Source organism: Protopterus annectens, chromosome 14.part0, assembly GCF_019279795.1.
Source record: "Protopterus annectens isolate FY-2018-M chromosome 14.part0, PAN1.0, whole genome shotgun sequence".
In the NCBI taxonomy this organism is placed as follows: Eukaryota; Metazoa; Chordata; order Ceratodontiformes; family Protopteridae; genus Protopterus; species Protopterus annectens.
The window spans coordinates 770,548,775-770,563,208 of NC_056748.1; the positions used below are offsets into that span (position 1 = coordinate 770,548,775).

Consider the following 14,434-nt stretch of genomic DNA (forward strand, 5'->3'; position numbering starts at 1 on the left):
GCTGAGCACTGATTTCTGGTATAACACTGGCTAGATAATGAACAATTCTTAGATTTTGAGCATGGGACCAGTGGCAGTACTACAGCCACTTAAAAGCTAACAGCGTTAACCGTCTAATGAAAAGAACAGCAATTTAATTCTGCATACCTGGGCCAAAGAAAGCATGCCAGCAATAAAGAAAAAGCAACATTAAGGTACTACCAAACAACCCAGTCCTGGTAAATTAATGGATTCCTTACTCTGTCAGGCTGAACACACTACAATGACAGGAATAAATGAAGCAAACATGGATAATAAGCTGGGTATAATCTTTATGGAAAACGGTGTTATGGATCCATTATTCCATGATTCTTAACATGCTACCTTGGCAGGAATCAAAGAAGTGACAAAGATGATAAACTGGATAGAGTCTATGCAGAACTATTGAAAATTAACAGGAATCTGCAATACAGGACAAGAAAGAACAGTTTCAAATTTTCCATAATGCTAGAATAGGCTGAGGGCAGTAAGTGGTTTAGATTCAAACAGGAAGCCCTCCACATATGGGCCAACATTCCCATTTGGAACTTCTATTAAGGAAAGCCCACAGAGTCTTTTAGCTGAGAAACCCACAAACAAGACAAACAAGGAGGAACCTGAGACGTATAATTGTGAGACTCCGGTCATACAGCCCCAAGGAAGTGGTTCTCTGACAAGTGTGGAAAAAATACAGTTGAAATGCGTAAGGAGGATTTATGTGGATAAGACTTCTCTGCTGAAAAAGAAGGAACCAGTTTACATCAGCAATGTGTCTGTGAGAAAGAGGACTGAGGTTCAGACTCCATTACCATGTGTTCTTTAGAATTTTTGTTTCCTACTGGGGCAAACATGTATGCAGTTCTAGCTGATGCTGTGAGTGAACTGAAGCAGTACACTATCAAACCACTGATGTGGCACAAGGTAATTCTGTGCATGACTCAAATCTAGATACTGGGCACTTAAAACCACCAGCACCAGCACACAGAGGATTCTGACCAACCCTCTTCCACTTTTCAGGAAAAGGTAGAAGAATCTAGACGTGAAGCCCACACGGCAGTCAAAAAATTGGCTGTAAACAAGCATGTCCCTCTATTGGATGATCTCCAGAAAGACAAGGAATGACAGGACCCAGATGTATGCCGGAGCAGTCATGAAAAGAAGACATTAGCTGAGTACTCCATGCATAAGTTGAATACCACTGAATTGAGTTTTTGATGAGTTAAGTAGAATTTCTGTAGATTATAGTCTTTTAGCAGCTAAGAGTAATATCCAGAAGTTCTGGGATACAACAGTGATCACAATATAGCTTCCTGCTGCAATAAATCAGCTCATTTTGGTGTAGGAGAGGGGCAGAAGCTGGGAGCTACCCCAGGGACCGGCCAGAATGTGAAGCAGCAGCTTCTGCTATCAGATTTTACATTCATTTGTGAGTATAAACTAAACAGACATTTATTAGAGGAGTTATTCCCATCTCCAGTCACTAAATTTTCTCTCTTAGGGAATTCCCACAACCCCAGTACCATGAAACTAGTGAAAACATTCTTATGACTAGCAAGCTACTATAAAAAGTTTGCTCCTAACTTTGCTACCATAGCCTGTCCTGTGACAGGCCTGACAAAAGGTAAGACTCTGATGAGGATAAGGTGGACTTTCACAGCAGATAAGGCCTTTGTCCATTTAAAATCCATCTTATCCTCAGAACCAGTCCTGAATGCCTGATATGCCACCGATGCATCCAAATTTGGGTTAGGATCTGTGTTATCTCAGGAAGTAGATGGGAGAATATGTTTGAGTATCAGCAGCCTTTATTTGGATATACCTATGGAAGAAGAGGAACCTAACTGTGAACACCCATTGAGCACCAGGGATCTGCTTGTGGCTGTACCAAGAGTTATAAGGCAGCTTATCTTAGCCTGGAGTACCAAGTCTGTGGACTGCAAGATATCCTTGCTTTCTCTAGAGAGACTTTGCAAATGAAGTGAAGGTGAATTGTGAGTCACCAGAAATGACTATGCTGTTTTTTGTTGGAAATGAACTGTACATTTTATCTCTTCACTAAAAATAAACTGTACCTGAATTAATGAGAATATCTCCAGTGTTTGCTATGTATTACAACAGCTTTTCACATTTCACAACTTTGCTGAACTTTTATTAAAAGAACAAGCACGATTTTTGCAGTTTTTCACTGTCACTTAGTTTTAATTACGTGTTTTTTCCTTAGATTTCTATAAAGCACGTGCATTGTTTTTTCACTTTCTGTGAGCTGCCACAGATGTTGCCTTTGCTCTTCTCCTGTTAAGATACTGCTCATCGTATTAGCTCCACATTATCTTATCACCTTATTACAGATCTTTGTGCAGTTTGCAAAGAGACCTGGATATTGAGCCAGTCAGTATGCAGCAATAGTTATACTGATTGAAAAGACTGAACCGAGAATTAAACCTTGGAGTATAGCACTAGTAACTCTTTTCATCATCATGGAGTCCATTTGCTGTTAACCTTTCACCCAATGTTATCTATTTTTTAATTAAATTTATTTATTTATTTATTTTAATCGTGTAAATAAACTTGTGTATATCCGACCCATTTTAGCCATTAGCCAATCTACAATGGTAAGGCTAAAATCAGCTAGCATGTTTTTGGTAGGTGGGAGGAATTTGGAGTACCTGGAGAAGATCATGCTTACAGTGGAGTAAATGCCAATATCACATAAAAAGTGACCAGTGGTCAGACTTGAACCCCGGAACTCAGAGGCAGAGCTTACTCAGAGGCAGAGCTGCAATGCTGCCCAGTCATTTTTAAAATAAAATGCCACTCTGGGAACTGCTGTAAGATTAGCTATTGTAAATATTATTCCTTTCTGTAAGACTATGCCATATACCTTGCTAAAATATATGCACACTACGTCCACCGTCTCTTCCTTGTGTATTACTTGGATAACACACTCAAAAAATCAGTTAAATCTGATTGATATAAAAACTCTGAATGCATGATACAGTACATATTGGAAACGTAATTCATCTTCATCTTAGAATCTGTGCTTAAGTGTGGAACTCACATCAGCCCCACCAAAAATATGGTTTATTTTGTTTTTGCATTAGATGCCTCTCAAAATGTTTTGTGAATTCTGAAAAGTAGTACCTCTTTATTTCCTTCCTTCTCATTGGTACTGCCTACATTTACTTCCCAACTTCCCACTGTTTCAGTTTACTGTGCTCCCATAGCTTCCTTTGTACCTGCAAGTGTTTTCCTTATTTTGTTTCTGCAAACTGATTTTCTTAAATCTTGTATGTTTCTTTATTGGCTTTTCCATAATTTTACTTAAAATAAGTCTGTTCCGCCTTGTTCTTTCACTGATGACACTCAGCTCTGTTACTGTTTCCTTTTAATTCTTTTGCTTGCATCAGTACAGAGAGTAGTGATTTTCTGACTGCTTTCATCAGCTCAATTGATTTGCTGTCTGATCTTAGTTCAAAGTTCAAGTCTTCTTTTCAAAAAAAAAAAAAAGCAGTATAGAGAAAGCCAGTTTATCAACCAACTGGTGATCCTTGACATTCACTGACGAAACAAAACAACTTTGTTCGGTGATTTTAGTGGCTCAGATTTGTTTTAACGCATTTGTTAACCAGGTAAGTGAACTGATCTTTTCCGGATATTTCCAGCCATGACCAAGACCACAGACGAAAGGTTATTATAGTAATTATAGTACATGTATAGAGTGTTTATTCAGTCAAATAGCAATTCTTTGGGACCTGGAAGACAATCAAAGTGCATACAAACAATCCACACTGTTTTGAAGAAAACATATAAGTTGTACTACTGACAGTAACTACAGGTCAGGAGGAATCCTAGCACATGGCGGTGTAAGACCAAATCCTAAAAGATGAGCTGCAAATGTTTTGCTTAAATATCACCTTTATGTTCACCATTCTTGAGCATGAATTTTAAAATCACTTACATGTGCATTCTAGTCTGACAAAGAAGTGTAAAATGAACAGCAGTATAAAACAAACTGCACACATGTACCATGTATATCTATCACTCATCTGGGGGAAACATCTTTGATCAATGTTGCAAGCCCTTACTTAGTGCAGCATGACATAACTGAGCAATCATTTCATCAAAAAAAGTTAAAAAATATTCATCCCCATCAGTAACACTTCATTACCTATTTCATGCATCATATTATTGCTGTTGTACCAAAACTGATTTATTGAACCAGTTCAGAAGACTTCAAGATAGGCTTCAAAAAAAAAAAAAACAATTAGTCCTCTTGAACTCTTCCATCTTGTTCATAATATTATATTAATATTTACATGTCTGCCACACACTTACTAAATCCATATATATTATTGACACAATTAATATGCTGTTTCATAAAATTTATATATTTCAGAAAAAATGTACTTTCATCTCTCATTGTTTGCATAGGGACTAATTTGCTTCACATTATTGCTGATAAAGGTTGAAGCAATTTGGAAATAAGCCATATTTCAGTTTAAAATGCATTTAATGGTCAGCTCTGCTAGTCATGAAGATTGTCCCTCACTGGTTACACTACCCAATGCAGCTCATGGTTGCATACTTTACCTGTACCATTATCACTCGATAACTCATATGCTGAGATGCAATCTCACCCCTTCATCCATTCTTTGATAATTTTGTACTATCATCTGATAAATGGCTTTCAGTTAAAAAAGATTTATACATATCAGAAGCCTCTAAATGGTTTTATTTTGATAAACTTATATTCATTTAAGATTTAGATTAATTTACACACTTGGCAACACTTGCAATACAGTATCATTTTCATCCTGTGGAATAGTCCTCACTAAACCTGTCTCCTCCTTAAACCATCAAGATTGTCAAAGAAAGAATGCATTTATTTATTTGTTTATTTATGTATTTATTTATGTATTTATTTATTTATATTATTTTATTTACATTTTGTTAACCAGGAGGGTCAGACTGGGTTTCACAGAAACCCCTTTTCAGTGGAGGCCTGGGGAGAAAATCTCCACTGCATTGCATACAATGCATAGAAATGAATTTTCATAGATTTCATAGATTCGTAAGTTAATGCAACTTTAACTTTATGCATGTAACCCAACATATGTGAATCGTTTTGCTATAACTGCTATTATATCAATATTGTTTAAAATTGTACTTGTTTTAAAATGTACTACTGGAGCTTTTCTCCTCAGGTCTCCACTAAAAATGGGCCACAAACCCAGATGGACAAACCCGGTTAACAAATGTAAATAAAATAATAAAATAAATAATCGTACTAAGCTAACTGCCCTTGCGAGCCATTTTAAGCCTAGACAATTATCCCTTGTGATATTCAAACCCTGCACCTTGAGTTTGTAAGGCAAACACCTTAACCATTAGGTCACCCTCCCAACCCTCACTGAAGTATAGCATGCATGTATAAGTTAACAGTGATTCCTCATTTGGGATATCCCATAACAAGCATACACTATAAGGAATAATATATGTTGTTTGTCTGTCTTTCGGCTTTTTCCTGGTAAGGGGTCGCCACAGCGGAACTCCGGTCCGCTAATGATTGGCGGTAGATTTTTATGAAACGCTGAGGTGCCAGCTCGATGCCCAACCTTCAACAAAGGCATGCCCATTTACACACGCATGTCTTTCAAACGCTACCCAACCATGGGGAGGACATGCAGACTCCACACAGAAGGCACTCCCAAGCCAAGCCAAGAATCGAACGGGAGAACCTCTTGCTGTAAGGTAGCAACGCTACCGCTGTACCATCACGGAATACTATAAGGAATAGTATATACAGGTAAATATCAGACATAGTCATGTCTCAGTGAAAAGCAAGTAGCAATTTTGATTATAATACTGGTCATTCAGCAGTATGAAATGGGACTCTTTTCTGACAGATTCTCATATGAAGTTTGTATAACAATGTAAAATATTTGTTTCAACACAGAGACATGCACCAATGCACAAACATATAATATTACATACGTAACCTAGTCAAGAAAACATTACCACCATTAATATACTCCTATACCCAACTTAGTTTTAAGGTATTAAGCCATTTGTTTAAGTCAAAAATATTAATCCTGTTTGTCTTTTAAACTTAAGAGTATCAATGTCCTTTCCACAGGGACCCAAGGACCCTTCCTCTTTCCTTTCTGTGTTTAACCATTAGGTATTGCAGTATAATCAATGTACTATATTTTTATGCATTTGTTTTACAAACTTTTACATATTTGTCTATGTACACTTGAGGAACATCATTATCCTCCAGTGCTAGGATGCCTACAATTTTATAAGCACCAATGGTTGACTACCTATGTAGCCTTAAACTTACATGACTGATTAACTATCATTATGAGCAGCTACAACCCCATGGGTTTTAAATTAGCCCTTAGATTCCTCTGACTTGCTTTAATAGTTTACCCAACATTAAAATCTCATATTGAACGAAAATAGTTTCCAAACTGTCATTCATTTCTAAGTCATTTTTTTAGACTAGGGACCGAAGAGGAGAAGAGCAGTCAAATCTTTTCAGCCCATATTCTGTTCATATTATCGTTCCTGGTTACGTAGATATGTATACAAAGGGGCTTCACATATACTGTTATCACTTCTACAGGTTAATCTAACAGCTGGGTCTCCACTTTATTTAAAACACACAAATCTTTCTTGCCGCAGAGACAACTCATGTCAGCTTGTCTTTCTAGATGATCATCAACCCCCCTTCTTGGCAGTCCTAGAAACTTGTTAAATTTCCTTAAGAGCATGAGCTTGGACCTCTTCATTCCCCAATGGGGTAGGGCTGTTCCCCTTTGGATCAAAAGTCCTTCATCCCATTTGTTTCCCAAAGGAGCTGGACATTATTTCCCTTGGGGTAAAAGCCCAACAGCTGATTTATTCTGCATAGTGGCAAGTTGGATGCTGAGCAGGTCCGGCATCTACCAGGAAGTGAGACCTTTGAAATTACTTTTTTTTAATTAATATAAACTGCCCAGGCATTACTGATAATGCAGCCATGTTCACTTCCTACATTCACATTTGTAGATTCCATAATTAGCACACTCAAAAAGACAATAAAGTACACTTGTCTTGGAGGTTATCTAACACTAAAATGCATTATATTCATGAGTCCACTTATCCCCAGATTTTAAGCATTCATTTTTTTTTTCTGGTAACTACAGTGTCAAAAATGCTGTACAAGGAACAGCTACCACTACTGCTCTACTCTCACATAAAGAACAGCTACTACCACTGCCCCACTCTCCCATAATGAACAGCTACCCCCACTGCCCCACTCTCATGTAAGGAACAGCTACCACCACTGCCTCAGTCTCACATCTGTAGCCATGGTGCACCCAGTGGTCTGGAACTGTTGCTGACTCATTTCTTCCCCTTGTTTCTCAAACATGCAAATTTACTGTTTCCGGCACAAACTATATAACAGTGTCCATTGCTTCTTGCTCAGAAATAATATCACACCTGCCTGTCAGTCTTAGTAAATCCTGTTCCTTTGTGTACATCAGTTAAACTACACTAAACTATTTTAAAGAAATCAGCTAAGCTATTTTAGAAGACTTAAATTAATGCTGAAAACAGCGTTGACATCTAGGAACAAAATTCAAGCTACAAACCAAATTGCTCTTCCTGTCCTAACTTACAGCTTTGGAGTGATTGACTAACCCCCAAAATGTGTTGGAAAGATTACACAGGAAAACAAGAAGGATGCTTCATAATCACCAAATGATTTTTAAAAATCAGTGCATACCAAGATTATATATTCCCCATTCCAAAGGAGGTATGGGCCTCCTTGAAATTGATTACATGTATAGATCTGCAATTGTGGGGCTACACACATATTTTCTGACCTCACAAGACCCAAATGTAGTGAACGTTTTGAAACATGAGGAGAATAAATCTAAGATAACTTCCCTGCTTAGTCCAGCAGAAGCATATCAGCATCAAGCAGGAAAAAAACAGACTAGAAGTAGATAAAAATCAGGCAGCAATTGAATTTGTCAAAAAACAAAAAAAAAAAAGAATATAAGGTGAAAGATCAGATGAGAAGGCAAGAAACGTGGAAAATGCATAAATATAGTTGCAAGTATAGAAAACTTCTGAAAGAACCTCATGTTGATCAGGATTGAACACAGGAATGGTTAAGGAGAGGTGAATTTAAACCAAAAGATGAAAGGTTAATATTGGTAGCCCAAGATAGTGGGTATGTACACATCGGTTTACAAAGTCCATTGAACATGTGGGATAAACAGATAAATGTAGGTTTTGTAAAAGAAAATTGGAAACAGTTGCATACCTTGTTGCTGGTTGTGACATAATAATGGCAGAAGGACTGTGTACTGAAAGGCATAATAATGTGGCAAGACTGTTGCACTGAGGATTGTGCAAACATTATAGTACTGAAGTGGCTGAAAAACACTGGAAATATGAGTCACAAAGCATCATAGAAAATTATTAAGTCTACATCATATGGGATCACCCATTAACAACAGTGCAAAAGATAGATGTGAGAAAACTGGATATAGTGGTCCATGAAAAGAAGAGAAAAGTAGCATTGACCATTGAAATTGCTACACCCAGTGACTACAGTGTCTTGCATACAGAGAGTTACAAAGTCATAAAATATCAAGATTTGCAGGCAGAAACGAGAGCAATGTGGAAGAAAGATACCCAGACAGTTCCAATAGTAGTAAGAGCAACGGGTCTTATAAAAAAGAATCTACAATCATATTTAGATGTGATACCAATACTTGTAACTCCATACGAATTGCAGAAGGAGTCATTGCTGGGCACACTGCGGGTCCTGCGAAGAGCACTTTTGGCTGACATCAAAGATTGAAACAATACTAATTTCATGAACTTTAACCATTCATTGACTTAGGAATGGGGTCCATTCCCATCATGGTATTTGAAACCCAAAATTTTTGGAGAAATTAAAAAGGGACTAACTATTTTACTCTGTCTGCTACTTCACCTGATGTGCTCTTTGCATGTGAGTTTTGCTTACTGGAAAAACGTTCCCCTCTGCCAACTTAACAATACCTCTCAACCTCTTAGCAAAAGAAATCTTGACAAAGCCTAAAATAACGGGGGATCAAAGGCTCACAAATAAGGACAGATTTTAAATGCTGGTCTTATAAACTTAGAAAGTTGTTAGAATAACAGGATTTGTCTTGGCATGCTTTTTCTGAAGGATATGAAGTGTAAAACTCCAATGTATGTCATTATTTAGTGACTTAAAGCCTCACTGATTTGCCAGAAAACCACAAATTTTATGAGGAACAGACTAAACATACAAGGCAAAAATCTGGACGTTCTGAGAACATCTGTACAGTTGAGATGCATGAACTTACCCTTCATGTAGTCCATACAATCCAAACCTTCTAATCTCTCTGTTGTACTAATGACATGCGGCTATGTGCCACGAATTTAGAAATGAACATCACTAACTTTACTTATAAGTCACAAAACTGTGTCTTCAACATGTTATTTTTATGCTGCAGTGAGAATATGGTGTCCACTTAGTCCTAAAGCACTACAGTCACATCCACTGCATTCTTGTCCAGTTTAACTATGAAATTCAAAAGTTATTCATTAATCTATCAAAGTCCAACTAACAAAATCACCAACACAGCAGTAAAGGCATTGATATCTACTCTACCTTCAACACCAGTATCTTCCATCTTTCCGTCTGTCTTGTAGACCATGGAAACTTCCATAACTATCTTAATATTCTAGAGGCTATTATTTAGTTTTTCCCCACTTTTGCTTACCAATTTTCATGGCCTAGAGCTCAAGAATTAAAAACCTTATCATCAGGTTATCAGTTTTTGTGATTTAAAAATGGATTTTATTGTCAGTTTATAACATCAAGCCAAAAAACAGGTCAAGAACACACTTTTTTACTGGAGTACTACAAGGCCGGTTAAGAAGCAGCATTTTGATTGATGTGATATGTACATCTGAAACAGCCGATCGCATCCTTATGCTAGATAAAATGAAAAAAATCAAATATGGACCAGGTGTTATAAGTGGTTCCAAAACTATCTTTCAATGAGACCTGCAAAGCATGTTCAAGTGAAAACCTTTCCAGTTCAAGACACTTAAACTGTGGGACTTCTTTGGTGGCCCCATTCTCTTTTCCCTATTTATAAATTACCTGAAACAAGAAATTTCCTTGTTGATCATAACAGTGATAGACAAAGATCTGCTCTTGCTCTACTCAGATTCCATAAGTGACAACTTCCAACTCAAGCTAAAAAGTTACTTCACTGTGCACTAGGATTGGATAGCAAAAAACATCATCCTCATCAACACCCTTTTTCTCATTTTCTACATGGTGCTGAGGTGACATTTCAACTGTCACCACCTTTCTCGATTTAGTAACACTCTCCTACTTTTTTTGATAGTCATGCCTGGCTGTTCCAGTTCTTCTCTCACACAATCCATCTCTTTGCAGGATATTCAAATTTCCTCTTGCCTCCTTCCCGTCTCTCCCAAAACGTTTTCACTAATTCATCTGCTCCTTTCCTGCACATGTGCCCAAATATCCTTAATCTATTCTCTGACCTTCTCTGCAATTAAAGCTGCTTTGGATAGCAAAAAAAAAAAAAAAAAAAAAAAAAAACAAATTACTAATAAATCCTTCTAAAACAGCAGTTATAACCTTTAACACAATGCAAAAAGGACCTAATGCCTCACTAATAAATAACAGACCATATAAACAACAACATTGTTCAAGTCTCTCAGTAAAAAATAGCTAAGAATTCTGCTAGACCCTGCACTATCCTTCAGTTGCCACAGCTGGACAGCTCAAGATAAAAAGTGACACAACTGTAACTTTGCTATAAAATTTCAAACTTTCTAGCTTCTGAAGCCAAGAAAACCCTTGCCCAAAATGTACAAATGCTAAAACTACAGTACACTTTTCCTTTAATCTCTCCTTCTCTCCTCCACAAACACTAATCTTCTACAAAAGCTATGCAGGTTCATATACTTGGCTGAACCCCCCCCCCCCCCGCAAAAAAAAAACTTTACTGCCTGATGTTATGAAAATCATACTGACTAGCGATAACAGTTTGAGCAAGCCTTCCACTTATTACAACAACCTTTAAAATAAGCAATTGACAGCAATGCCTACTCTTGTTATCTAAGCTAATGGCTAGAGCACCTGTGTGCTCACTCAGAGAAAACACTGGCAATGCAGTCACATTAAAAAAGACCCTTCTTCAATCTAGAAATAGGAGAAAAACAACTTCTCAAGAGATAGTTTGGCCTGCTGGAACCAGCTATCAATGGAATAAATAAATAAATAAATAAGGAAACTTTCCATCAGTTTTGTAGAAAACAAAAACTAAAAGAACATCTCTTTTATGACACCAGATATAAGTGCTTTAGAGACGATGGGTAATACAAATCATAATTGCGTCTCATGTCCTGCAGATAAGGCAAAGAAAAATCAAACACAGACAAAACCACAAAGAAAGAAGAGAGTGTAAATATGTATTTTTAGGCATACTTGCTGTCATAGTAATATCTTGATGAAGTTATCAGAATTCAAAAGTGTAAATTGTCTAGTAGGATAACATTTGCAAACTGTTTTATTGTAAATACTTGTGTTCCTAAATAAGTTATATAAAACATGCAAAATCATTACTTGTATGTATCTGCTTGTCAAATATTTCTTCCATTGTGAACCTCTGTTGATAAAATTGAATATGTATGTGATTCCTCTGCAAGTGTTAAATCATGCCAAGCTGCCATATACATCTCCTTTGGTAACAAGTGCTCAAAAAATGTTGTTACTTTTTATATTGAATATTGTCATGTAATGTTCTTATGATCAAATAAACATACACTATTTATATTCTGTTGCTCTAATTTGACCTTGGGTTCTGACTGAAAAGGGTCTGATGACCAGACCATGCTTTACTTGTCATCATCACACCACACTTGGACTTGTACGGTAGGAATGGCTATAGATTATTTACAATATAGAACACTCAGTGACATACCGTAGAATGGTGCATCTGTGAAAGAAGAGATTTATGAAAGTTCAGATCTTTTTAACAGAAGTGCATTTATGGTAACCCAACGTTGGTAGGCGCCTTAAGAGATAGACTAGCATTTGCAAGCAATGTACCCAGTATAGTGGGCATCTTCAATGAACATTAGACCATCTCGGAGTGTAATAAGTAGCACCCAGCTAGAGTCATATGGGTTCCCATCACAGAGTTTGAGACTCTCCTGCCCTGGCCCTAATTTAAAAACAACTTGACTTTGGTCATTGCACATCTCCTGCTTGTAATCTGTCCATTTAACCTTTAGCTAGACTCTTGGCTTTTCTACAATATCACAATTCTCATTGCATGAACCAAATTTTGCAGTTGTTCGCTATTGATACTTGGGTGACTCTGTTGTTCTCTGTGAAAACACAAACTGTCTTCCACTTTTGCATGCCTCCAACTGACCTTCAGCTCCTTAGCTGCATTATTTTTACTCTGAAGGTCCCTGGTATTATCAGTGAGACTAGGATTGAAGCAGTGTCAGACTGGAGTGGATCAGCTAGCAGAATCACATTTGCTGTCCTGCATGCCTGAGGTTTTTTGTCTGTCCTAACTAGGCAGTGCTGCTGACATTATAGGCATCATCTCACATAGTGTCTGTAAGCTCCCAACCCTCCTTCAATGTTGACATGCTAGAAATTTGCCATGTAATTATAGCAGTACCTCCATCAATAGGGAAGGGTCATACTGCAGACAGCAGCAGTAATGCCCTCCTTTCTTCCTTCCCAGCCTGGGTGAGCCCACAAATCTACTCCATTCCAAACCACATCTGACTCCTTCAACACCCTACCAATAGTCATACTCAAGCTGGCTGGGCCAAGGTCAGGCTTCCATCCCTAGTCAAACCATTTTTTGAATGCACAAATTTAGTTGAGAGAATATTCTGGGATGGTTCTAAAAACAGACAATTTTTGCATGGTAGAAATATACACATCCATTAAAGTGGAATCAGCTGTGTCAAATCTGTCCTGGTCTGTTGCTTTTATTCATATGCTTATTAAAAGCTATATTTCTCTGTGCTAAACTGTCAGCATGTGCAGTAGTGCACAATTGCCTTGTCTTATCTTTACTGAAGTGCTTGTAGTTACATTCTGCTTTATGGAATAATGTGAACTACAGTGTCACCTCCTAATCCACAAACAGTACATCCAGTAACACTGGCAGAAGGGAGTGAATGCATAACATGGCGCCCAGATTTGGTTTACTTTGTTTTTATTTATTGTTTTGTAATCACTGTTCTAAGCTGGATCCTTTTTATCATACTAACAAGGCCAAAAGCCAGCAAAAAACAGCAAATAGCTTATAGATGAAACAGTAAACAGAAGGTCAAACAAAGAATTATCTCATATCCAGGAAATTAAGAAGCCAGTTCCTAACTTATGTAATATATATATATATATGTACACTCACATATACAATTTAGTATTGCATATTTACATGAGAAAAATCAATTATTTACTTTAGATGAAAGTAACTACAGATTCAAATCTGTAGCTAAGTAACTTATGACGTTAAAAAGGTACAGTAAACTTTCAGTTAACCAGAATTCAAGCAACCAGAAAAAATATTGAAGAAATAAAGTACAATTTTCATGTATTGCACCTTCTGTCTTCCCCGCAGAAACATACCTTATGTTTTAGAGTCTGAGTTTTAAAAAGGAAGATAGGAGTAAATTCCTTCTCTCCCCAACCTGAGAACAAGTCAAACCAAATAAATAGTATAGGATACAGTATTAGTCAGCCTGTTTTTAATAGTAACCCTCAAGCAACCAGAAACTACAGTTATCCGGCATCTACCAATCCCCATGGGTGCCAGTTAACTGAGAGTTTACTGTAGTTAAAATGGGTCTACATTAAATTATTGAATAGTTAAAAGTTCAAACACCATATGGTCAACACCATATGTTCGAACTCTTAAATATTCGAAAATCAAAAAAAAAAAAAAAGGTTAAGCAGGGGGCCAAGCTCCCCTGCACCCCCCACACCCCTACTCTTTAAATATACCAACTCCGAAATCGCACTACAGTGCACACAATGGAAAACTTCTATTTCCACACTGTACAGAGATCTCCACTGAAACATTCGAACATTTACATTATCGATCATATGGTGTTGACCATTTGACGTTCAAACATGTAAATGTTCGATAACATAGTATAGACCCATTAAAACATAATCACTGGTAAATAAGCATTGCAAGTAAAGAAATATGTGAAAGATGAGACTACAGTGAAAAGTATCATAATAACAAATTCTGTTTCCATGTGTCAGCTTAACAGGAAAGAAGCAGAACAGGAAAAAAGAAGGAAGTGCATTGAGCCCAGAACA

At 37.2% G+C, this 14,434-nt stretch overlaps 1 protein-coding gene across 1 annotated transcript in view; it reads left to right on the forward strand.

The window, feature by feature from the left end:
• Positions 1-3,564: 3,564 nt before the first annotated feature.
• The window catches only part of LOC122788726, a 71,659-nt gene continuing 60,789 nt past the window's right edge, over positions 3,565-14,434 (forward strand). The window contains exon 1 of the mRNA XM_044055618.1: positions 3,565-3,647. The gene's annotated coding sequence lies outside the window, so the exon portion shown is untranslated. The remainder of the gene's footprint in view (positions 3,648-14,434) is intronic.